This window comes from Apodemus sylvaticus, chromosome 5, assembly GCF_947179515.1.
Source record: "Apodemus sylvaticus chromosome 5, mApoSyl1.1, whole genome shotgun sequence".
Classification (NCBI taxonomy): Eukaryota; Metazoa; Chordata; class Mammalia; order Rodentia; family Muridae; genus Apodemus; species Apodemus sylvaticus.
The window spans coordinates 37,723,708-37,751,494 of record NC_067476.1 but is presented as its reverse complement, the minus strand read 5'-3'; the positions used below and the strand labels follow the sequence as shown (position 1 = coordinate 37,751,494).

General features: G+C 38.2%; 1 long non-coding RNA gene across 1 annotated transcript; it reads right to left on the bottom strand.

Annotated features, from left to right (window-relative positions):
- Positions 1–321: 321 nt before the first annotated feature.
- LOC127684170 (uncharacterized) lies at positions 322–27,389 on the bottom strand. Its single transcript, XR_007977739.1, has 3 exons — positions 27,245–27,389; positions 8,309–8,439; positions 322–432 (listed from the first exon to the last, which is right to left on the bottom strand). It is a non-coding gene; the product is annotated as an uncharacterized LOC127684170 (long non-coding RNA).
- Positions 27,390–27,787: the final 398 nt, after the last annotated feature.

The window sequence follows — 27,787 nt, the reverse complement described above, 5'->3', positions numbered from 1 at the left end:
AGTATTTTCTCCCAGGCTTTCTTCTGTTTTTATGGCCATGAGGCAGCAGGCAGTTTTAAAACCATCCTGGCCTTTCCTGTTTTCTGCCTCCTCTCTCTTAAGGGGATGTAAACCATCATTGTCATGGAGCAGCTGGCCGTGACCTTCTGTGTTAGCAGTTCTGTTCCCTGAAAACTAAAAATAGGCCTAATCTTCTCAACATGTGAGGACCCAAAAGGGGCTCTTTGATTAAGAGCTGTCTGTGCAGACTGCCATCACTGTCCTAAGGGCAGGCAGGGGTGGGGGTGGGGCTGGGGGTGGGGGTGGGGGTGCGGAGGGAATCAGAGCTGCAGCATTGCCATTTTTTATGGATGACTTCTTGTTTCGTCCCCAGAGTCCAGCTGTTTCCTGACTTCCGTGCTCAATTGCGAAGGCCACTTCTGTAGGCAAACACTGTGGAAAAACAAGCCAGTAAACACGGGCTGTGAATTTCTTTGATTCTGAAATTAAATTCAACTTTTGTCATTGTTTAAGTCAGTTTTCATGAATTGTATCCAGATATATTTCACTGCGCATCCATAATCAAATCTCTGCCCCACCCCCATACCCCTGCAGATGAATCTGGGCATCACACACTGAATTACTCTTTTTTTTATTTTTGAAAAAATTTTCCCCAAATCACGTGCCTTTGCAGGGGTGAATGAGATTCCAGTTGCTGGTAGTACTGATAGACTCAACACCTTCATATATTTGAAATCTGCATTCAAGTACACATTGGGTCAAACCCTAACCACATGTAGGTACACAGCCAAGTTATTGGATTTCTTGATGATGAATACAAAGCAGACAGTGCACCTGCCTGGGTGCAGAAAGGGTTTGCATAAAAATGAAGGAATGGTGTCTATGCCCGTGGAAGATGTTGATTAACGGGATCATCTATATGTGTTAGGAGAGAAGAAGGCAGGTATTACTCTTATGGTACCACAGGAAGCCTTACAAAACTTTCTGCACACCTTCTGCATATTCAGAAATGTGTTCTTCAGTGCTGGAAGCATATTGAAATGATTCGATCTCTTGTCACATTTGTCCTCCGAAGCAAACATTGCAATATAGCATTTGTTCAGTTACTTGGTAGGGAAGTGCCTTAAGTACAACAGGCAGCCTAGCCTTAATCTTTCATCCTTTGGTTAAAGGAAGTGGTGAGGCTTGGGTAGTAGGACATTTTCTTGGAGACACGAGACACTTCCAAAGCAAGGCTATTTGTGTTGAATAGGAAATCTTTAGAGCATTATTAACTTTTGTTTTAATAGCTGAGATTTCTCTGTCTTAATCAACTGACTTAAATAGGAATTTCTTATACAGAATAAATTCTTATGATTCAGATAAATTTAAATGTCTGTTATTTGTTTTAAATATGAGCAGTGCTTAACATCTTTCTTAAAGTCACCCTTGTGAGCCCTTCCTAATGAAAAGCAATGCTTCCTTTAACCGATAGGCCACCAAGCTGCTTCCATTTGCCTCTTCCTGATAATACTTCTTTTTGCTCTTATTCAAGGTTTTCTATGTTTTAGTGATTTTGGTTGAAACTACCTTTATGAATAGTCATGTTTCAAGTATTATTTTTATAAGAAAATATATCTAATATGTAGCCTAGGATAAACGTTGACAAAATTTAAAATTACTGCTGCCTTCAAGCACATTTGCTGTGCTATAGTGGACTGAATCCAAGGTCTGGTGAGACATGCTTAGGGCAAGTTACTTCTTTTTGGCAAGAAAATGTAGTCTTCTGGCTATGGATAAAGACCTAACAGCCCAAGATAACCAGAATTTAAATGTTAGGCTACTTTATATAGGGGAATTTTAATCCAGCAACATGGTTGCTCTGGCAAAGGATCACATCCAAAGATTTGTGTCTGTGTGATCTGGCTGGAATACAGACATGCCACACACCTTAAATCTCTCTGGCTGGAATATACACTTAGTAGATGCTTTTAAGGCAAAAGTAGTTTGTAGAAGGAAGCAGCTATGTTTGAACATGTCTTTTAATTGAGGGGAAAACAAAATGATGAGTCAGAGAAAGATTTGGCAGATAGAGTCATAGATAGGATACTTCTCAGGAGAACATCCCAGGAAAGAGAGGCTATTTCGGAGCAACACAGGGAGAGAGAGTGTCCTTGTTGGAGGAAGCATGTCACCGTTGGGGTGGGCTTTGAGCACTGTCTCCTAACTGCCTGAGGATGCCAGTCTTTTCCTGGTGGCCTACTAATCAAAATGTGTAACTCTCAGTTCCTTCTCCAGCACCTTGTCTGCCTGGACACTGCTATGTTTCCTTCCCACCTTGATGATAATGGACTGAACCTCTCAACCTGTAAGCCAGCCCCAATTAAATGTTGTCCTTTACAAAATTTGCCTTGGTCATAGTGTCTCTTCACAGCAATGGAAACTCAAACTAAGACAGAAGTGGACCCCAATGTGATAGCCAACAGGGCATTCCCAAAATTAAGCATCCATATATTGCATGCTTGCGCACACACACACACACACACACACACACACATGCATGTTTGTGTGTGTGTGTGTAAAGAGGGAGAATCTACAGAGTTTGCATGCTTCTAACTTGGAATATGAATGGCAGCTCCTTTATAGTGTCCTTGAATGTCACTGGAAATATTATTAACCCTAGATCACATGAACTCACTGTTCCTCTATATGAACTACCGTTCAGCTGGTGAGGTTAGAAACTTCCAGAGCTTTGTTCTGTCATCATGGAACAGCACGTTTGCTTTATTTCACAGCACAGTTACATTATAAGAAATCTTCCTTGTTATCTAGAAAGTATGGTTTTGTTGGTTTGTTTTGCTTTGTTTTGTTTTCCAGGAATAAGTTGTTCCTTTGTGCTTACTAACTGATGAAATGCAGCAATGACTCTGGCAGTCTTTGTCTTTTCAAAGGTGGCTGAGTCCAGACAGTCCATCTATCATTCTTCAATGATTGGCTCATATACACATAGGGTTAAGATATTACAGTTAAGCTCCTTACTTTGTGGATGTCATGTTGGGTTTGACCAATAAGAGGCATCTGTGAGAGACTGGGAAAGTAGAAAGGGGAATACTCTCTCTCTCTCATTCTGCTTCTCTGTCTGTCTGTCTGTCTGTCTGTATCTCTCTCTCTCTCTCTCTCTCTCTCTCTCTCTCTCTCTCTCTCTCTCTCTGTGTGTGTGTGTGTGTGTGTGTGTGTGTGTGTGTGTGTGTGTATCCCCTACTCTTAAAACGTTTAATGATTTGGGAGAAGATAACATCTTCTTCTTGATTCTTCAGACCTGAGAGCTATGACAATTTTGCAGCACTGCCGGTCTCTAAGTGTTCCACTATTTCCTGTTGTTTTTCTAAGTTCACACAAACATGTTCGCTAACAACCCAAGAGTAGAAACAATACAAATATCCATCGAGGCTTATTTTATTTATATCCATTTCTTACAGTTGGAGAAAGCATGAATTCAAATGCAGCAATCATGGGAAAGGATGGAAGCAAGAAGGCGGGGAGAAAGAAAATGGGGATGGAAGAAGAATGTAGAAATGGAAGGATGAAATGAAAGGGGAGAGGTAAGTAGAAAGGAGGAAAAACAATGCCCAAGACCCACGAAGAAGTCTTAAACATTTGGCTCCTTAAGGTACCCTGCCACCCTTACATCTTGGTTATAATGTCAAAGAGATCCTCTGAAGTTTTCTTTTGCATATACCCTAAAACTCAACCACTGCATAAAACTGGCTGAAAATTAATGGAACAAAAGATAGACTTAGAAAATAGCTATGAGCCGGGCGGTGGTGGCGCACACCTGTAATCCCAGCACTCTGGGAGGCAGAGGCAGGCGGATTTCTGAGTTCAAGGCCAGCCTGGTCTACAGAGTGAGTGAGTGAGTTCCAGGACAGCCAGGGCTATACAGAGAAACCCTGTCTCAAAAAAACCAAAATCCAAAAAAAAAAAACCCCAAAAAAACCCCCAAAAAACAAAATAGCTATGAAATACTAGCCTAATAAGACATTATACAAGATAATAGTACTATGCGAATAAATTCTATCAAAATTTGTTATTCCTTACAATGAAACCCTTAGGCTGACTAGATTAGTCCACATCTTCTACCAAATAAAAGGATGAGAAATTTAAAAATAATGAGCAAAGGTTGCAAAACAACTCCTGCAATAATTTTACTCTTAACTCAAAACTATTATCTCAGGAATATTTGAAGCAGGTATACAAGCAAAGATTCAGGAATACACTGGACTCAAAAGCACTATTGTTTAGTATGTCTGCACCTTCATAGGATGAAGGTGATATAAACCAAACTCATTCCCAAGATATTTGAATTATTACCTAAAGGGCATGTGAAGCCATAATATTAATATCATCATTGGATTCCTAATACATGAATGATTTCAAAAGTCAAGGCCCAATCCATTAATATTAGCACAATAACTATATCTTTCTATCTGTATCCCCTGTCTTCTCCAGGGTAGTTTTACTCATATGTATTTCTAACTTTTATGACAGAATAATCCTAATGTCAAAATGCACAAGAAAACTCACTGCAACATACAGCCTTATGTGTCTAATATTTTCTCAGGATTTTTCAATTTTAGAAAATAATATTTTTGTACTGCTACCATAATCTACAACATTGGCCCAAACATCTCCTCTAACAAGTGGCTGGTCAGCAAAGAAAATAGATCAGGCATTGCTTATTGAGAAAGCAGCAGTCTTAAAATTTGAATAACAAATGTCCCTCAAATGACTGAAGAGCTGGAAATTATTTACCAAATTCACAAACAACCTATTTTCTTTCCCAGAGCTGACTGCTCATTTAAGACTGACAGTAAACTCGTAAAAGACCTGATAGAAAGGAGAAATCTTCATGGGCTTCACTATAACAAAGGAAGATGATTACATGCCTTTATACCCATAACATGCCTAAGCTGCCATACGTGTCTACATGGGCACATAGCTCTTGAGATTTGAGGCTTTCTATTTAGAGCCTGTCATACATTTTTATATGAATGAGGGAAATAATTGGTCCAGGAAAATCATATAATGAGGATAAAATGAAAAAAAGTCCAAAATTAAGCAAAAGATTAATGAAGAAGTTAAAAAAAAAAAGCTAGGCTAAAAAATTAAAGGCTTCTCTGCAGGTAAGCTTAACTCCGACTTTTCTCTCATTTTTCAAGCCTGGTGGATAAAAATGTGGTAGAAAAGATAAATGAATGTTCTTTAACGTTTTAGCTTTACATTAAGTGATTCCTAATAGAAATCATAATTTGAACCTCAGCCACAATTTCAGTGAATTCCCTTTGCTCTTTTTCTTGCAGCAGGAGACAAAGACTTGTCATGTTATTGTAATTGTTTATAAATTGGTTATGACTCTTCCTATTAAAAGAATACATTCTTCTGATGCCATAAACCTCCAATTTACTCATTAGAGACTGATGTTCTAAGACAACCACTGCTTTGGTGACATGCTGACAAGCAGTGACAGTAATAGACAATTTATAATAATCTGCATATCTTTGGCTTCTGGGCATGTACTTATCCTATACTGTACGTGTGTCTGACAAATAGTTTAGTATGTGAATGTTATATTTATAGTAGGGTTCTAAAGTTTTGTTTTCAAAAACTTAACCAATAACAACAAAATATCAGTAGATACTATATTAAAGATTGAACAGGTAGGTCCCTCATAGAAGATTAAAAACCTGCTCAACATTTCCAATATTTCCTTTTGGGATTCCTGGTTCCCACATTCATGACTAAAGTGACATAATTTCACATATTAATGATGAGTGATTGTGCTAACTAGATAAAAGGGACAAGGGAAGTAGAAACAGGTATTGAAAATAACTTGGATACTATTTGCTATCTACTATTTATATATTTTGGATACTATTAGGTCTTTTGCAGCTGTGATTTGTTCCATTCTCTTGTGTGGAAGCAGGGGTTTTCTATGCTTGCCTTTACTCTGAATAATGACACAGAGACCTTTATATTTATTAAAAGCTTCAAGTACTATACTATAGATACTGGGCTATTCTAATCCAACTATACTGGCCTGCTCTACTTCCCAATCATGTGACCTGTTACATTCCTTCTCAGACTCAGTCTGAGACTGTGCCTTCTTCATTGTGCCAATGGTAACTACCTGAGTCCCACCTGAGACCTTCCCCCACCTCCCAGGGCTTGAAAGTACTTTATTTCCCTCTCCTGTTCAGCTACAGTCTACTTGGCTTTTGATTTAGCCAATAGGAGATGATGAAGAACACTGTTTACAAAACACTGAATGAGGAAATGTTTCATAATAATGACAATACCAAAATCTGAACTGCAACCAGATCTCTGTGTAAGAACATCAGCATGTGAGTGTACACTGAGCAAAAACATTCCCAACACTGGTGAAATCGTAGGAGAGCATAATCCAACGATAAGGAAATGCCAAACACTCAGAATGCATCTCTGGAAAATGCTTCTCTTGGTACATTGTGCTGTCTTTTCTCATTACCCACCCATCCCTTATTCACATCTGTGAAAAGTCTCCTCTTCCAGTCATAAAGGTTCATGAAGACGCCTTTCTCTTTTACGCGACAATGAGATGAGAGCAGAGATAGAGAATGGGGGAAGGGTAGAATTCCCTATTGCTGGTCAACCATTACCTTTGTTATCCCTAAAGTTTGACTCTTGGTAAAGAAAGTGATTTGAAAGAGAGGCGTTAAAAAGAAAACAAGTTGTCATTTACAGAGAGTCTGGTATGATTCATAGAAAAGCTATGATAACCACACGATCCACCTATTAGCTTGGTACAAATAGAAACTTTCTGCTGAAGCTCAAGAATATAAATGGAAGTAAATGGCAGCATTATTGCATGAATAAATGAGTTAGTCAATCAATCACTGACAAGGCACACTCTGTAATCAAAAGATTTTTCATGTGAAGATTAATTTCATGTAATACCATTCTAAATATTACATAAGCCACTTTGACATTGAATTATACTTCCTAAGATAGAAAGAGCACATTTTAGAGGCCAGGGAGTGGTAGATAGTTAGAAACAATTCTGTTAGACTTCTTGGGCTGGGGGGCCACAGGCACAGGTCTGAGAATACTTTGGAAGTCATTGAATAAACTGTAGCAACTAGCACTGGGTACTATTTAAAGAATCATACTAGTGTACAGCATTGGTAAAGTCAAGATTATCAGTAAGAAAAGAAAAACTCCTTTAAACTACTATACTTAGGATTTTACATATGAAACTTATGCCAAATAACCACAGAATAGTAAACATAAACAATATACAAACATATATTCTCAACATATAAACAAAAATAGCTCAAGTTGAATATCTATACTCTGTTTGTAGCACCCACTATTTGATTAGGAAGCCAATAATGACAAGTACCACATCAACATAAATATAACCAGCGAAGGCCATTTAAAGTCTCTTCATCTCATGTGGGTGTCCTCTGTCAGGTTACTCAAGACAGACAGACTCATCTACCAACCAGTAGAATATTTTCTCCTTGGAACAAAGCAAGGAAGGTTAACTGATAAAATGATCCAAGTTGCTTTAAATTCACAGTGGTTTTAGTCCCATGAATTAATAAAGGATGAGAGACTTAAAACACCCCCCCACACACACACACACACACAAAACAGTTTTTGGATTCTGTCACTAAATTCCTGAAAAATAGTTGGCCCAGGACCATTTCTAGTTCCCCTCCACAAGGGTGAACTCTCACAGAACTCACTAAGAATTCTTCCATACAAACAATTTCCTAATGGTTTCTTTATTTATCTGCTAACTTCTATTTAACATAAAATTTCCACAACTAAAAGTTAGAAAAAAGAATAAATACTTTAAGATTTATAATGTTTCAATAGAGAAACTTAGTTTTATATTTCAATCAAAGTAGGATTTACTCCTTCAGAGACTCTTGACAAATACAGTTTCAGTTGATTACCAGATATGGAGTATAGAATAGACTCTTGTTATGAAAAGGGGGCTATGAACTTACATAAAGACAATATCTCTTTACAGAACACCTAATAATTTTCAAAATTTAAGAAATTCTAAATATGGAAATTCTCCAAATATAGAGAAGTCTTTACTAGGTCTGTATTTCCCACCTATGCACAGAATAGTGGACGCCTAAGTGTTATGAGACCTTCTTAGGACATTCATGTGAAATGAAAACCTGCATCTTACGAGAGCAAAAGAAAGCATTCCACTGTTCTCAGCACCAAGCACAATCAATTGTTTTAGAACTGAGAACCCAGTAACTGCAGTTACCTGTCCAGTTCATCCAGGATGCTGAGGATAAGATGTGGATTGACTTGCTTGAGACTGTTGTGGATGACTGTTGTGGATGACCCTGGTGCTGTTGATTTTAATGTTAATCCTGCTTTCCCAGGAGGAGCTGTCTGGGAAGAAAGAATGAGTCACAAACTCAGTTGACTTCTTGTGAACCTTCCCCTAATGAATAATAAAACCCATCACTGGCTGAGTAGGTGGGGCTTCTGAATTGGGGGGAGGAAGAGAAGAGGGAGGAGAGAGATACAGCCTTTATGGACTGGGACATTGGAAGGACAAGATGTAGCTACTAGTGACCCCCGGTTTAGATGGTGAATCCACCAGAGGATTTAGAATTAATATGGTTTACAAGATTAGGATTCTGATAGTTACACAGGATTCTGATTCTTGTGCCTAGCGACTGAGTTACCATTGATTCTGAACTAAGTTTGTGTGGTCTTTCCTTCACTCAGAGGAGCAATTGGGTTCCAGAGATAAAGGAAGGGCAGCAAAGTGTGGGTTTACCAGAAATGTGCCCCAAAAGGCAGTGGGAATTTTTAAGCATGGGGCAGGTATGGTAGCAACTGGCCAGTGGGATTTTAGCAAGCTGGGTGGAGAGATTTTGGAGCTCTGAGTCAGTATCCACGAGATGAGAATAGGTGACACTATAAGCCAGTGTCTGGCCAACCAGACTACCAGGTCCAGTCTGTGTAGCATGAGCTGCATTTTTAAAATATTTCCTGCAAGGTGAGACCTTCATCTGTTTTCTATTCAGATGTACCCAATCTTCAGAATAGCAAGGCTTTTGAACCTCTGTCTACCTTCTCATTTTATAAACTGCATAAATTCAAAGGCTAGGGGGACTGAAAAGGATTTATTACAGCGCTTATTTATTTTATTAACCATTTATTAGAGCATAGGTGTTATCTTTTTTATGGGTGAGAAAATTCTATGTTAGAAGGAAAAATCATCATCCACCCCTCTTGGGGAGAAGGAATAAAACCTAAATTCAGCCTCCACATTCTCAGTCAATGCTGTTGGCTTTCTCAGAACTGCATCCCCGAGTCCACACTGAATGGAGTTATCATAAAGCTCTTCCTGCCAAGAAGTGAAGAATCCCGCGTTGCTGCACTATTGAGTTTTGCATATCATAACAGATGGGCCACTATTTGGCCATAGTATATTCAAGTTTTTAAGAGAGCAGGACATTTTTCCCCTAAGCATGGCAATTGTCTTAGTTAGGATTTTATTGCTGTGGAGAGACATCGTGACCACAGAGACTCTTATAAGAGAAAACATTTCATTGAAGCAGGCTTAAAATTCAGATGGTCAGACCATTGGCATCACGGCAGGAAGCAGGGTGGCATGCAGGAACTCATGGCGTTAGAAAGACCCTGAGAGATCTACATCTGTATCGGCAGGTAGCAGAAAAATAAAGTGAACCTTTGATACTAAGTGAGGTAACCCAGACTCAAAAGGTGAATCATGGTATGCACTCACTAATAAATGGATATTAACCTAGAAAACTGGAATACCCAAAACATAATCTACACATCAAATGAGGTACAAGAAGAAAGGAAGAGTGGCCCCTTGTTCTGGAAAGACTCAGTGAAGCAATATTCAGCAAAACCAGAACGGGGAAGTGGGAAGGGGTGGGTGGGAGGACAGGGGGAGAGAAGGGGGCTTACGGGACTTTCGGGGAGTGGGGGGGGCTAGGAAAGGGGAAATCATTTGAAATGTAAATAAAAAATATATCGAAGAAAAAAAAGAAAAAAAAAGAAATTGCATTCGGAAAAAAAAAAAGTGAACCTTTGAACGTCTAAAACCTCAAGGCCCACCACCCCCAGGAACAAACTCCCTCCAACAAGACCACACCTATTCCAACAAGGCCACACCTTCTGATAGTGTCCCTCCCTATAAAAGAGTCATTTTCATTCAAATCACTCCAGTTATCAATATGTGGGAAAAATACTTTGGAAGTCAATCCTAAGCAGTTTAACAGGTGTTCAGGCCACAAGCCTGGAAATCCAAGTTGACTTGCTAGCGTTTGCATTTTTAATATTCAAATAACTAGATGCACTCCCCTGGAGGAGAAAATGACTCTGGCATTTAGATGAAGGTCTAGAATGGGTCCTAAAGACAGTTTCTCATTACAGGAAGATAAGGAGACGAAGGGTTATAAGCACATTTGTCTTGGCATGACAAAATTAAGGAGCGAAACTTTCTTACTATTTTGACAATATGCTCATTCTTCCCTTTAAAAATAAATAGCCTGTGCCGCGTAGAACCTCAGTCCCCGTCGGCACTGGCTTCGAGGATACAAATATCATGCAGATGAACAGAGAGGAGCACAGCAGCAAAAGCTGGATTGTGGCTGCCACTCCTGGCGAGAGCCAGTCTGTCGAACACGTCACTCTAAAAGCTTGCCACGTGCCAATCACTCCAATTGTCTCACGAGCCCCATGCTTCACCTGCAGAACATTTCTCGTTGCCCTGTGCACAGTGTTCGCAACACTTTACAAACAGTTCCTTCCGTCTGCAACATCGTTTTCAGAGCCTCTCCCCTCCACCTTTATATCCATCATTTTCTAATGAATCTAAAAGCTCTGAAAGTAGACATTCGAGTTCTCAAGTTGGTGTTAATATTGGGGATTTTTCGTCACCCATAATGGCGCTTGTCCTGAATTGTTCTGGGTCTCCATTTGATTGCAGGTCTCATGTCTTTAGCAGTTGTTTTTAAGCTTTCCTAATTCAATAATCATTAGAGTGAAATATGTCTTTAAGTGGTGGTCCGGAAGCCACGCACATGAACTTACATTCACATCGAAACGAACTGCGCTATCACCCATGATACCGGAAGCTCACTTGCTATCTTCAGTGTGCTTTACTGTGTTCTATTCCATTCCTCTTCTTTAAGAAAAAAAATCTAACCGAGTCAATCGATTGTTAATATCAATGAAAATGCTTCTATTCCCAGTATGCAAATATCTCTTCTAGGTGCTGCAGTGAACCAGAAGGTCTGGGTCTGATTTCAAACATCCATGTGGACACTAACTCTAGTTTCAATGAATCTTATGCTCTCTTTTGGTCTCAGCAGGCACTACACACATTGAGCCCAGACATCAACATAGGCCAAACACTCATAGACACAGAATAAAAATAAACAAATCTTGAACCAATCCTCTTCTATCTGGCCAATAACCAACCCCCTTCATTTTGTATCCCCAAGGCCTAGCTCACGGAAAGTAGTCAATAAATGTTGCTTAAACTGATAACCACTAATGGGTGATAATTTTGAGAGTTCTTTTTTTCTTTCTTTCTTTCTTTCTTTTTCTTTTTTTTCTTTTTTCTTTTTCTTTTTTTCTTTCTTTCTTTCTTTCTTTCTTTTTTTTTTTTTTTTTTGCTTTGGACAGTGCAGTGTCTTTCTTATCCATATTGGCTTAACTTTCAAATATCTCCATTTTTGTCTGTCTAGATAGATAACTTTTATGTTTTTACATTTTTAATTTAAACAGAATTATATGACTTCCTCCCTTCTTTTTTCCCTCCAGTCCCCCATGCCCCTCTATTCTCAAATTAATAGCATCATTTTCTTATTGTTACATGTATCTGTGCATAAATTTATAAACACAATGTGCTGGGTCTGGTTTTGTTGTGGTACATTTATGGTTTGGGGGCTGCCCATAATTAATAGTGACTAATCTTAAAAAGAGAGAAGCAATGTGCAGCCGAGTTCAACTCTATTCATATCTAATTATCACTCTTGATCAGGAGAGATGGTGAGTGCTAGCATTTTGAGTCATTAATATTTTTTATCATTAACTGATCTTAAGCCTAAAGGTGGCTTTAGTGGAAGCAATATATCTTTACAAAGCAAACAACGGCACTGTCAGAGCAGCACACTCTGGTCCTTTGCTCTATCTTTGTTTTCACAGGTACTTTCTTGTTTCTAGTTTTTGACTTCCAGTAGTTTGACAGACTATAAATTTAATATTATAAATTTTGTGGTCACAGTCCAGACCCTAGGTTCTTAACAGATATTAATAATAACACTAGAAACATTTTTCTTGGCCCAATGGCAACCTTGTCATCAGATTGTAACCGTGAGTAAATAGAACATTCAATTCAGCCCACGTGCTCATTATGAACCCCAAAGAGAATAAATCAACCCTTTGCCTCATGCTCATGGCTGAGCAGAAAGGAAAGGCTGGCAGCAAATCCGTTGTAACTAATGGATTCATCTGACAATTTATTGTTTTCGGGATCATCTCCATAGAGCTATCTATGGCTAGGTAATAATCAAAGGCTAGGAGGCCTCATTCCTCTCATGTTCTCTGGTTTTAAAAAAGTAAATTTCCTTAATATCACTTGTGGCTGCACATAGGCGCAGAGATATTTCCCAGTACCACTCCATTTCTTAGAGAAAGGGAACACAAAACTGGGAAGAAAATTGTGTCAAAGTAAGGAGAGCTACCCCCAAGGCTTAGAGAAGCCCTAGTGTTAATTCTACAGGCTGAAATACCACCCTTCACACACCCCCAACAGCCCCCACCATTGTCATCCATGTTGAAAAGAGGGAAGCGGAATACCCAGCCATCCAATAATAAATAAATAAATAAGCATACATACACACACACATAAATGTGTGAATAGATAACACAAGGAGCTTTAAGAAGAGGGTTTAAAGGAATTTTTTAAAAAGTCTAAAAGGCCTTGAAGTATTTCCTGGATTTCTGAGGTTTTACCTGCATAGCCTTAAGCCACAATTGCAGAACAGACCAAGGTGAGATCACTGCAGAAATCATCAGAGGGGTATGCTTAGTCCCTTCAGTGGAGATAGGGATTCTATGTATCTGGAGAGGCATCAGGAATGTAGATTTAGCAGGGCGCTGGTGGCGTATGCCTTTAATCCCAGCACTTGGGAGGCAGAGGCAGGCAGATTTCTGAGTTTAAGGCCAGCCTGGTGTAGAGAGTGAGTTCCAGGACAGCCAGGGCTACACAGAGAAACCCTGTCTGTAAAAAAAAACAAACAAAAAAAAAAAAAACAAAAAAAGGAATGTATATTTGAAGCAACCTAAGAAACTCTGGTTCATTTCTTACTACTAGCCTATAAGTGGTTTTCTAAGTACATCCTTGGGTAACTACATCACATTTACTGGACAAGCCAGCTCCTGTGTTCTAATCAGTCTCCAGGTAAAATTTTGGTGCACACTGAAGCCTGCAGGCTATCAAGTCATAGAAATGTGGCTAAATAACCCCCCCTCCATCATTAACACTTAGCTGAGCAGCTAGTCTTTTCCATAGAGAACTGCTGTAATCCATCAAGACCCCTCAATGTTTGCTGTTTTTCTTTTGTAAACTGAGAACATGCATGTTACTAGCCATAAGCCCAGTACTCTAAAAAAAATGGATGTTCTGTAACTGCAAGCTTTCTCTAGACTCTCTGGAGAAGGACTGTGATGGGAAAATCTTAGCACTAGGATTCTAGCGCTGCATGGGGCTTATCCAAAATAAAAAAGCTGGGGTGAAGAATCCAGGAAAAGTCAATGTGTGTGTGTGTGTGTGTGATTCCCTGCTGCTACTGTAAAAATGGAAGCTGAGAGGATGATCTTTCCAGAAGCAATGGCCACCAAGGAAAGGGAGATTGAATACAAATAGATACATATTAATGACAATATGAGAAACACCAAGACATTCAAATTGATGGTCAAAGTCATCAGTTTTGTCCAGTGACAATGGTACCTGAAGTAAGTCCTCTGTGTCAGAGCCATTCTGTGGCTAACTACAGACATTTATCTAGATTGCTTGGGGTTACAGTATAACTCCATCATTTGCTAGCTGTGTAACACTGAGAAAGGTACTTTATGGGTCTCAGATTTCTGCAAAATGCTGCTTCTGCAGCTATTGATGATGAGGAGGAGGAAGAGGAAAAGGAGGAGCAAGTGTCTGATGAAGAGGGAGAGGAGGTGCGGGAGAAGCACAGAGGCAGATTTCTGCCTTATAAGCATCTTAGGAAGAGTAAGTGACTCAGTTTACCTGGCAACCAGTACTCAGTCCTCATAGATGCTAAGAAAGTGTCTATTAAATAATTAAAATTATCTTGAAATTGGTCTTTGCTTCTATGGGCTAAGTACTATCAAATGTTTTACAAAGACCTCGTAATTAAATTTTCTTAGCAGTTTATCTAAGTCAAAAAACCTAAAGTTAGTTAAAATACTTTGGCAAAGAAACCCTCAATTGCTATAACAACAATGGAACTAAAAAAAAAAATCCCATTTTTGTTTGCATGCAGAGTTCTGGGCTTATTTTTCTAAGTTATTTTATGAATAAAGTGAGATATCAGAAATCTGAGAAGGCACAAGACAAGCAGAGAATGAAATCGTTTTATATTCATCTCTCTTCTTTTGCCTATTAGTCATTTGGGCCTCAATTATTTCCTACAAGTTTTAATATGGTTGTGTATACAACAACCTACATGCTCACATTCAAGTAATTGGAAAGTAGAATTATAATCCCATTTGGTTTTGTAGGTGTCATGTTGTTATCTTTAATCTCTGCATGGAGTTTGACAAATTTAGGACTTAAGTATTAGATTGACAATGTCACTGTCAATCTTTGCTGACAACAGCCAATGGTAGCTAGTACTCTGAGAGGCCATCCTGACTGAGGCTCTGGTTTCACTGGGCCTTATTTCCCAGACCTGTATCCACCCTCATCCCTCATCCCTGGAGAAGCTGAGTGGCAGGCCCTTGAAAACTCATCTGGGAGAAGAGCCTCTGGACTTTACTCAAAGAAGCATGGCGTACTTCCATGGGGCCGGCATTAGTCACATGCTCATCCCCTTCTTTACAGTGGGTGGACAACTTTGTTTGCATCTCTCCAAACTTCAAAAAGACCTTTGTATGCAGAACTGCAACAGAGAGGCCATGGACTATGGGAGCATTTATTTATGTTACTGCAGCATAATAGAAGTCACTTTGGTTCCTGAATGTGCTCCCGTGACTCATGGGTATTTTTTCCCACGTGCTTGACCTCTGATCCTTCCCATATTCTCCCATCTCCGTTAACTTAGCTTCAAAACCACAGCTGTGTCTGTTGACCAAGAAAGGAAGAATGAAAGTCACTGTCTCCATCTAGTCTTCAAAGGAGATAAAAATAGTTCTCCATGGCTTCCATATAACCACATATTGATGGATTTTTGGAAATGAAAGTAGTCGTTTCTTTTTGTGAAAAATATTTTGACAGGACAGAAAATTGGAAAGTTAAAGACATCACCAAGATCAGCTGAACTGTGTGTTGAGTGGTAACACTGAGCATTTTCAGATACACTACACACAAATCATAATAAATGCCTAATAAACATTAAACACACTTAATCATTTTAAGAAACAAATGTAATTATCAGGATATAAAATACTAAATGTCCAAGTAAACAAAAATCTGTAGTGTTAACAAAAGAGGACATTGATTTATGAAAGTTCCTCATGTTCTAGACCTCCAGAGGGTGCTGTTGCATTTACACAGAAATCTGTTTAGTTACATACACATCCTGAAATTAAAAAAAAAAAAAGAAGATTTTGAGCATGTATAATTTGTTTCTAACACGAAATAAAGAAGTAATCAATAACCATGACAATAATATGACCTCTACACTATTAACTGGGGCTTATCTCATTTAACAATCCTTTATTATAACATGAAGATCAGCTATCTAATGGAAGAATGGCCAAAACAGAAACTCTGCAGTAACTATTCACAGTAAATTTCATTTGAACTTTGCATTAGTCATAACCATTAAATTGATCGTAGGTTCAAGCATACAGAGGTTTTAAATCCTTTAAATCATTTTTCTTGAACATCAGAAAAGAAAATCAGAGCATAAAACCAAGTTTTAAAGAAAAACTACAGATTTTTGAAACACAAATAAGATTTTTGCACAAGTAAAATTATTTTTATATCTTGCATTTCATATTTATTCTTTTAGTCTAGGTGTTATTATGTCTGAAAATATACTGAGCCAGAGGCAATGGTAGCAGATAGTAAACTGGCTCTTTGAATACTTGCAAAGCTGTGTAATATCACTGGGAGACATGTTGGAAGACCTTTTGAACATGTGACATGCCTAGAAACCCATACTCTGAGCGTGTATAGATAGTGGTTTGAAATAATATGACTTTTAGGAGAAAAATGATTAAAATAGACTCACATTATTTTTTTATGTAATCGCCAACAGATTTGTTTTATTTGGGCTTTGACAGCTACTATGAATTCTTGTCACAGTTCCAGAATTGTTTGAATCATAATGGTATTTTTAGGATCATTAGTTGCTATTAGAGTTTCATATGGAAATGCCCCGGGAATATGATAAAGAAGGAAAAAATTGGTGTCGTTTCATAATGTTAATTTTCTTACTTGTACCTTCTCTAACCTAATACCATCCAGTGTTATTTTATAGAAATTGTGAATAACTTGCCTTCAAGTCAATGAAAATGGACTAATAGAGACACTCAACTCTTGGTAGCAATAATAAATCTCACTATGTAACAAAGACAGTAAAACAGAAATGAATTGCATCTAAAAAGTGTCTCCAGATTTGTAGCATTTCTTGTTTGGTTGTGGAGGTGGGGGTGGGGGAGAATCACCGACCTAGGTGAGAAAAGTGCAGAATAATTGATGAGCCATACTTGAACTGAAATGGTTTAAGTTCCAGGTCAGGAAGTTAGACAACATGTTCACTCAAATGTGAGAATCCCGCAAGAGAACTTGTAGACTGTGTGTACCTCACAGCACAAGCGACATATGCCACTCCTTCACATCTCTTTTAGAAACGCAAGTTAGCATAGAAGCCATATCCCTCCCTTTTCTTGGAGGAAGGAACCTTTTAATATCCTCTGTGGCTGCAGGAAAGTAAAATAACCAGCACTTAAATGAAACAGAAGCATTGGGGATAGCAAGTTGGTATTTAACCTGTGTTTGTGGGTAAGTGTAGGACCAGACAGACCTATCAAGTCTTTAGTTTAAGCTATTCTGGAAAGCAGAGATCCACTTAACACATGTAAACACATTTCCTTCTTCAGGACTCGAGGACACACCTATATGTCAGGAAATGGAGTCTTAAGATCATGGTAGCTCTAGCAGACAATTTGAGCACCCAAAGTTCCCATGGATAACTAGGCGGTTTCTGATGCAGGAGAATGGCCATGACTAAGCACTTCCATCAGCTGTTGGCCGTTTCATAGTTTTAAAAAATAAGACACATATGTCATTTCCTTTGGGCAATAAGAGTACCTAGTTGTGGATACCTGCAGGTGGGTTAGAAATTGTCAGTAAAACGTAATACTTTTATGATTTAAGACTGAAAAGAACAGACAAGAATAAGATAGTTGTCTTTTAAAAGAGTATTCATAACTTCGAAAAGTCTACCCAGGCCTCAATTTCTATACTTCCTAGACATAAGGATGGGTGGCATTTATTTTATTTTAAATACAGTTACTCATTTGAAAGTCCTTCGTAAGTATAGAGGATATGGTTATACTGATAGAGCTTGTGTTTCTACCTCAGAAAAGATCCTTAGTCTGTCAGCACCATATTATTGTTTTACCAAAAGCAAGTTAGGACTATAGAATTGAGCAGTTTGTTTCAATACTTACACCGAGGTTTCATGAAGGACACCTTGTTCAGGTCTCGCTCTTAGGCTGAGTGTGACTGATGAGGCACAGTACTTCTCACCTCTGCTCTGCAGAAGCATCTTGAGAGGGCTACCAAAAGGTGCAGAACACACAGCATGCATCGAAAGAGAGTCTGGGTATATAGTCTACCAGGCGTTTCTGAATGCCAGTGATGGTGTGATCGATAATATCTCAGGTGAGAACCTTTGTCCAAATCAGTATCTGGTATGCCATTTTGAGTTATTCTGCACATCAATCGAAAATATAACAGAAGTAGACAGAGTACAAAGAATTGTGTGTGGGGGAGTAGGGGTCCTTTTGGTCATTTTTAAAGCTGTTAGGTGATTTTGAAATCAAACTAATTGGGAAGAGATCTCAAAAATAAGGCTTTCATTGACACCATGAACTATACTCATGTGTTTAGCATATTTGTTGGGTTGAAGAAAATACAATAAGTCACCATGACTCTACAGAGAAGGGAATGAATATTAGCTTAATACCATGCCCAAAGGCTACACATTTTAAAAAGATGTTCTATCATGAAGAATAGAGGGTGCTGTGAGAGGAAGCTGTTTGACAATGAACCAGAAAGTAAAAGTTCAAGCTGCCTTGGCACATTGTAGAATGGAGACAAGATCTTGACTTCTATGGGTCTGATTCAAGTTCATCTGCTAACCTGAGCCTGGAAACCATGCTAAACACTCTTAAATTCTCCATACAGCTCTTAAATGTTCTGAGACTTCCATCTAAGCATGTACATTCTATAGCAATTCTCTTTGACTCTAAAGAAATAGCAAATATGATGGTTACATTGAGTAACTAAACAGTTATGAAAAAATATCTAAAACACCAAGTATTTTATGCTAGGTGGGGTATTACATGTTTAAAATCCCAGCATTTAAGAACCTGAGGCAGGGGAATTGACATGAATTTGAGACCATATCACAAGGCTGTCTCAGAAATAAAAATAAATAAATAAAAATAAAAAACCATAAGAGATTAAGTATTTCCATGTTTGTCACACAATAACTTTGGTATTATTATAAAATAAAATAGCTAAAACTTTTATAATTCTCATATGCATATTTTGTAAATAAATAAAGTTAAGCAATGTTCAAGTTTTTTTTTTCCCTATACTTAGTTGATGTCCCTACTGCATATTCTGGGGCTTCGGCCAAGGAATTTATGTCTAACTCATGGCACAAATTTAAATATTTAAGGCACTATGCTACTAAGCTTGTAATATAATGGATTGGTTTTCTATTTTAGCACAACAAACTCCCTCATTTTGGCTACTTTTATTGAGAGAAATCCATACTAAACAATGATTTAAAATGTTCATAAAAATTGCTAGCTGAAAATGTCTCCATCTTTCCTGTTATATCCAGGGCCTATAAATCTGAACCTACATCTCTATATACATAGATTTATGCAATTGGTAAAAATCTCAAAATCATATTTTAAATCCCATCCATTTGTGAGGATTAGCCTATTCGGCAATTCAGCAAGGCAGGGGTGTAGTAATTTCGCTTTACTCAAGACTGTATCTGCAGGGATACTCATGGCATCTCAGCAGCGTGTAAACATCAAGAGTCAGTATACATCATTCCCCTTCAGTTCAGCAAGTGGAGACTTCCTGATTCTGGGTGTTCTCTTAAAAAGATGAAGAAGGAAGAAGAGGGCCCTAATCCTGGAAAGGCTTGATCCAACATTGTAGGGGAGTACCAAGACAGAGAAAAGGGAGGGGGAAAGATAGGAGAATGGACGGAGAGAAGAGGACTTATGGGACATATGGGGGGGGGGGGGACTGGGAAAGGGGAAAGGTTTTAGAATGTAATCAAAGAATATAGAAAATAAATAAATAAATAAATAAATAAATAAATAAATAAATAAATAAATAAATAGAAAGAAAGATCCCCTCCCCTTTTTGTGTTTTTCTGGTTGAATTTCTTTCAAGCAACTCATCATAGTCCTAATGAGATAAACAGAACAGAATTATATCTTTACATATAAAAGAAACAATTAGCTGCTAAACCTTTTCTATGTAGCATCGCATCTGAAAAGTCCCATTCAGCATGACAATAGGTGTGAGCCGATCATCCACAGGACAGAAGGCAAGGCAGCCCACTTGCTGCCTGCTGTTCACCACTGCTCTCTGAATTTGGTTCTGAAATGACTAGCAGAATCAGTTATTTAAGCTTTTCTTTACCTTACTTTCCCAGGAACCATATCAAAACCTATTTCTAAACTAAATTATCCTCAGAGTCAATCACTGACAAAGCCAATGCAGGTTTTAAATAGAAGGACATGCATCAAACACCATTTGTACAAAATTAAACCATTTCTGTGTTCAAATTCACTGGTATGCCGGTTTTGCACAGTTGCTTATCATTCAAAATAGAGTGAAAGTTTTTAGAAGGGATCAAAGAGATTCAGAGTGTTAGAGCTAGTGTGTTTTCTTCCACGTGGGCTCAGCACACTCTTCCAGCATGTTTACAGGATTTGTGTTTGAGGCAGATGTTTATCTCTTTTTATGGGTTCTCAATTATTCAGTGTCCTACTTGATAGGCCACAGCTCAGAATCTGAAATAAAACAATATTTCTTCTAAATCGAAATAACGATGTATCTTCTGTCTATTGGCTCACTAAACACCTATTTTCTATTACTTAAGTACATTAAATGCATTAAGTTTTCTCTAAGTTCAGAGCAATTTATAGGACTATATTATAGTGAAATGGTAAAGTGGCCATTCTCAAGAGACCCTTGGAGTCAAATAAGCACATGAGTATCTCTGTGCCACTGTCATTACGTTGAAGCTCGAAATATTGAACTCGATGCTTTTTCCAAGTCATCATGAAATGTGATGTCAAAATATTTGGGATTCAAGAGTTTCAAGTCAATATAACCATCCAAACAAGTATTAACTCAGTGAGAAGTGAACTTGAACATTCCCTAGGATTATTCTTCCAGCACCATGTGGAGGAAGAAACTAAGATTCAAATAAAAACTGGCTCATGACTGCAAACAGGAAAGTGACAGAAAGAGTAGAATTGTACACAGAGCTCCATATTGCTTTCTCTGCTACTGTACTTTGCCTCTAAAATAGTATATATTGCCTATTTGAAATCATACTTGAAATCACAGAAAGGACAAACATGAGGGGCATGATTCACCCAGGACAACATAGTTATGCAAGCCAGAATATAGATCCCAGTTTTCTCAGGTTTAAAGTTGTTGCATTTGCCATACTGCTCAATAACTATACTCATGACATTGCTGAAATGTTCTTCTTCATGCCTTTCCTAATCCTTGATGATGAATTACTAGAACTGTTAGGTGTCTTAGAAACAATCATACAATGCTGGGAAAATTCCAGCTCACTCACCTTTCCCCAGTCACCCCCACTGCTCCCCCTGTGTTTTCTGCAGCCCAAGTTCTCTTCCAATGGCTGTTCCCCCATCAGAGTTGGAGGTTTTGGTCTTCCAAATTCACTTTCCATTAATACCTTTCTCATGATCCTTACAACTTTTCCTTCCTCATTTTTGTTCCTATTCCTACATTTCTTCCTACCTGATTTACTACATTGACTCTCATGGCTTTGACCATCATTTTCATATATGTGGAAAAATACCTTTAATGCCCACTTACTTACTCTGATTTTCAAATATGAATCAATCTCCTCTCCCAGAACATTTTTCCTTTGATGTCTCCACTCCTTTGCACCACCATCCAATTATGGACTCAGGACCCACAGACACATATCACCATTGGAATCCCTTTCTGCATCTTGACTGAAGTTAAAATAGAAATAGTTTATAGTTTATAAAAGTCTAAATTGTTGAGTTGATTTTTACAATCATTTCATTGTATTTCTTAGTGAGTTTATATGAGTTTTCTATGTTTTATTCTCAGTCATAAAAAAATAAGCAAAAGTTTCCTTCCCAGATGGGAAGTATGTTCCAAGATCATCACCTAGTGTGCAACTACATGATGTTATTTCTAAAGTTAACAAAAATATGCCAATCCATTTGTATCTATTGCCAAGTCTGTAATTTGACTATCAAAATTATCACTTTATATGCATGGACAGGCTAGCTTTGTGCCTATCTCAAACTGGGAACTCATGTGTAAGATTAAAAGGTCAGTTTGAAACATGTAGCAGTTTGACATTAAATGGATAAGGAGGAATTAAACTCTTAGTCAATTTGACTGTCATAATTCCAGGGTAAGTATGCTCGAAAACATATTTGAGAGAATCTTCCAGTGAATTACATTATTCTTTGTAGGAGATAGCATCAAAGACTAAATCTATTTTCTGCTCCTATTTAATATTTTTTCTTTTCTCTTTTTTTTCTGTTCAATGACGCACAGATGTAGCTTCATGATTAGAAAATTAACCACATTCTTTTAAACCTTGCTTCTTTTTTATGGATTCTCTCATGTAGTTCCACACAGTTTATTTACCACTGTAGGAAAGAAAGTTTATAAATTTGATAGTGCTACCTATAAAATTTTGTTTTACTTTTCCATTTCAAGAATTATGTTCGGTCCTATAACACAATAGACACAGCTTCTGCCCTCAACCATCAGAATCTAACAAATATGCACTCACCTATATTGTTGTATTTGTACAAGTATTATTACAACTATTCTTCATTTTTAATGATTATTATACCTAGTTCCAGAAAAGGGCATTTATAACATCTTTATGATAGCACATATTACTCAAAAAGAGAAATCATTTTCTCTGATATAAGTAAGCTTTTTTTATAATGATGCAGAAACATTCGCCAATCTTGCTTTGAACTTTCTACCCCCTTGTAATCAGGAACTAATTAATTAATTAGCTAATATTTGTAAAGTACATTGAAAATGAGCAACAGCATAAAATGCTAAGTACTTTAAAGTCATGTATTGCCTCATCTTCTGGAGAAGCTTTCATCTTAGGGTTTGGAAGGAACAATTTAACATTGCATCTCATCTCAATGAAAAATCTAGACACATTTTGGAGGTAGGGGTGAGGAGAAGCAGAAGCTCAATAGAAAAGTGCTATGGTGACCCAAGGAGAACAATCCCCCACAGGATCTTTACATTACCGTCATCAGAAGGCAGAATGGGCATGTGCATTTTTGCATAACTGCTGAAATCTAAAGGCAAACTTATAAGAGTAGCATAATACTATAACTTCTCACTCATGAAACTGATAAAATATTTAAGTTAGGATGTTCTAAAACAAACATATATTTTACAGTGTTCTCAAGAAGTTTGAGGCCAAAGCATCATGGTATGATTTTTCTGCCTCTGCTCTGCCTCAGTTTGTGAGATAATTATCAACCACTTCCTTTACTAAGATGTTCAAGGCCTACCACTGTGCCAGTGCCTGGAAGAGAGAGACATTAAGGCCAATGTCCTGCACCAATTTCTATTAAACAAACAAAAAAACAAACCTTAACATGTATGTCCTAGATAAGTTTTTCTAATCTACTTGTAAGATGAAAATATTGGCTCACAACTCCCCAGGACCAAGTTCTCAGCATAAAGGAGATGTATTTGTCCCAGAGAGCAACCGGAAAGAATAAGAGGCAAGGACAGGAGATAAATATTAGGGAGAAGGGGACAGGACCAGGGAGAAGGGAATGGAGTATTTGTCTTGGGGGAGAGGGGGACAGAGAGGACTGCCTATAGATAGGAGAAAGACATGGCCCATAAGTAAATGGTGATTTATAAAGGTAAAGGGATGAGATGTTTAACTTTAATTGGGCATGCTAATTAGGTGAGCCAAAGGGGGCTTTTGATTGCTGGAATTTAACACTTTGATAGTTGGACCTTGATAGTCATTTTCAGGAGGAGGAATTGGCTAAATAAGGAAATAGACCTTGGAAACTTAGCTTTAGCAATGTAATCTAATGGTTTTTAGCAAGGAAGAGGGAATGGGGAGAAGGGCAAGGCCTGTCAGAACCATGTTTGCTATGCCAGAGTTGGCCAGAGTCCTTTTAATATAGAAAACCAAACCTTAACATGCATGCCCTAGGTAAGTGTTTTGATAGACTTTCAGTTACTGAGTACTTACTAGCACATGATTTTTCAGCGTAAATCTTGGGGATACCTTATTTTGATGGGGCTTATACTTCTTTTGGTTTCAAAGATTATGTTCTAACTACTCCTTGCTTCCCTTACTTTTACAGTCAACAAGATACCTGTGGCAGAAGATGGAACCCGTGGCCCAGCATAGAGAAGTACTCATGTACTGTCTTTACTCAGCTATTCTTTTGTACTCAGGTGACTTTGGGTGTAGTTTCTGCTGGGAATATAGGAGGATGTGGTGAGATACACTGAATTCATCAGGGTGAAGGGCTTTGCAGAGTGCTACATGTCCTTCCTTAGTGTATAATGGATGACTTCCCAAACAGTTATACGTCTCTCTGTGCCACTTGAGATACATTATGTGTCATTGTTCAACATTTCTACTTCATCTAAAAGCATTGACAGTGGGGATTCTTTATCATCTCCACCATGAACGGAAAGTATCAACTAATTAAAGCTTTTCACCAAATGTTTACTTAATTCCAGGGTTTTTGTCATGAAGTTTTCTCCTATGAAGCACTATCTAACTTTTGAAAATATTTAGTAATCACAGTATCTAAGCTCTATCTCTTTATATTGTAAGGAAACAAATGTCCATCAGTGCTTGATGATTGTGTTATAAAATCTCACAAAGGTACAGGACTGATCTAAACAGCTTGGATTGGGGTGGGGTGGGTGGAGGTGGGACTGGGAGCACTGCTAATTTTTTTCTTTCAGTTTGACCCACAGTCCTATTCAAGGATGCTGGTCAAAGACTTCAAATTAGTACAGCACACATAGAATCTGGAGGCCTCTCGACTTGCTTCTCAAGGCCTGAGATGATTCCTTTCAAGGAATTAGTCTTCAGTCACAGTATGTTTTAGGTTGTAGAGACTATAGATAGGATATAAGCCAACAGAATAAGTGGGGGGCTGGGGAAAGTGTCTCAATAGACAACGTACTTGCTGTTAAAGAATGAGGACCTAAGTTTGTATGGCCAGAACCCACATGAAACTGGAGCAGTCAAATGCATCTGTAATCCCAGCCTTCCTACTCTTGAGATGTAAGTTAGAAACCGAAGAACACCTGAAGTTCCCCCAGCAAGCTAGCCCATCTTAGACTGTAGTAAACAACAGATTCTATCTCAGACAAGGTAGAAAGAGAGGATCAACACTCAAGCTTATTCTCTAGATTACACACATGCACCATAGCATAGACTCGTTCTCTGTTGCCTTCTCTCTTCCTTCCACTCTCCCTATCTCCTTTCTCCTCCCTCCTTTACTTCCTAGATAGATAGATGAGAGAGAGAGAGAGAGAGAGAGAGAACAAATGAGGAAAACAATCTCAGACCTCTGAGCATCGAAATGAAAGTTCAAGCTACATGAACTGAGTTGTCCCGATCCACAGGATAGTCAACGGGGTTCCCTGGACCCACCTAAGAGAATGGGGGACAAGAGATGCAAGAGACAGACAGCAAGACAGGATTCTGTTCAAGCTGCCAAATTTTATTTTCACACACTACAATATAAAGGAAAGCAAGCAGGGTAGAGGGAGGAGGTAAAAGTGGGCAAGACATTGTCTCCAGGAAACAGTCTCTCAGGGGGCAAACATTGTCTCTAAACATTGTCTCTGGGGAGTAGTTTCTCAGAATTGTCTCTCAGAATCTCATGGGAAAGTTGGCTACAACTGCAGGAAGTTGGCTAACTAAAATAATCAAGGTGGGACAGTAGCTCAGTGGTAGTGAGTTTTCTTGACATTCTTGACACTCTAGATCTAATCACAAGCACTGTAAACAAACCCAGACTTTTCAGTTCTTCTTGGACCATGTTGATATAAGCTCAGTGGTAAAGTGTTTGCCTCACAGGCATGAAGTTCTGGGTTAAATTCCTCATTAATAAAAAGAAAAGTCAACTCCAAATTGAGCAAGTTTAAAAAGCGAAGCGTCCTAGATGTGCTCAGCAGGTAGAAGACATACTGCATGATCCTGAGACTGATTTCAAGCCCCCAGCTCATATGAAAAATAAAGATGGAAGGAGAGCCAATTCCATGAACTGGTCTCATGACTTCCATACATTTGTTTTGGCATGTGAGTACCACTTACATATGTATAATATGCCTGCATGTATGCACTATTTAAATAATAAGCTAATAAATAATTTTACAAAAGGAATCTAAATGTCTTCAGTTTAGGTATCATCCTACTGTTTCTGTGTGCCACATGTCAAGCAGAGGTTTCTTTCTCTTCAGGAAAACTCTCCGTTCTCATACACAGTATTTCTTATGTATTTGTGACTTCCCAGGTTTACTCCATACCTGTAACTTTCTGTAGAGTGCTCAGGCCTTTTCTGAAACTTTTATCTCTGTTAAAGACTTAATAATAAGTTCCTTCTGTGTTAGTTAACTCTGCCTGACCACAGTCAGCTCTTCACAGATGCTCACCATAGAAGCTCATCTCTGATAGTTTGTTCATAAACACCAGTAGCATAATGCATTGCTTCTAAGGGAACAGGAATTTGTAAAAATCAATTCCTTAACCCAGGGATAGATTTCTCATATAGGCAAGACTCTTATGAGGAAGTTCACACCTATTCTGTTACTAGGATACATTGTGAGGGGGGACTGGGTGATCTCACGGTCATACCTTGGTTTGCCTTAATTGAAATCTAGGTTCTCTTGCTTACTAGATCCATGATTTTTGAGCTGGTACGCATACTAACTCTCCATGTCTATATCCATAAAATTAGGATAACAGTAAGTATTTTCCATGGTTGCTGTGAAACTAGACTGAGTCAAATCATTTTCATCTCTGGGAGCATGACAGCTTTATCTGTTAGTATTATTATAGTTATGATCATACGATATATAGATGAAGAACTTGTCCTTGACATTAGACAACTATGTTCAAGTCCATGTTTGGCCATGTATGCACTTCAGTATGTAGCTCAGTTTCCTCATTCATAAAATGTGTTATGAGAATTAAATTTTACATGTAAATGACTTTACCTAGGTAAACGTTGGTAATTTTTTTTCCTCTCACTTGCCGTTTTGCTTCATGATTTCTTAATCAGGCTATGCTAAGTCACAGTCTAATGACATATAAGAAGAATAAACTACCTTCTGTACTAAGAAATTTCTCAGATTGAAGAACGTATCTTGAGCACTACAGTAACACCAAGTGTTAATATGGATAGAATACATTCTTACCTCTCCATCTTCAGAGTTTCACATGGTTCAAAATCATTAGAGAGCATTGTTTTTCATTCCATGCTGATTCGTGCTGGGTGTGAAGTGAGGTTTCCCAGGTAAAGATTTATTTCTGTTTCTACAGAGCTCATCTGTCTGCAACGTGTCGGCATCAGAGCCCCATAGCTTGTTTCTCAGAGGCTCCTAGTAAATGTGGTTACACTCAATCTTCATCTTGAAGTTCCCTATGCAAATGCAGGAGGCTCTTGCCTTGAGAAAAAAAATCTTTAAAAGTTGCACAGTTCCCCAGAAGCAGAGGTTGGGAGGGAGGGAGGCTTTGTGTCATGCACATTAATTCAGTTGGCACATTACAATGTTAAACTAAATGACATTATTACAAAGCTGTGCTAAGAAGTGTTGACAGGTCCATATGGTAATTTTACAATGTATAATGAACACACAGACTCCTTTCTTGCAGAAATTTATAGTTCAAATCTATACCCAGGATATCCAGTTTTATTTCCAGAAACTTAAATTGACTTATTACGATGTAGTGAATGTATA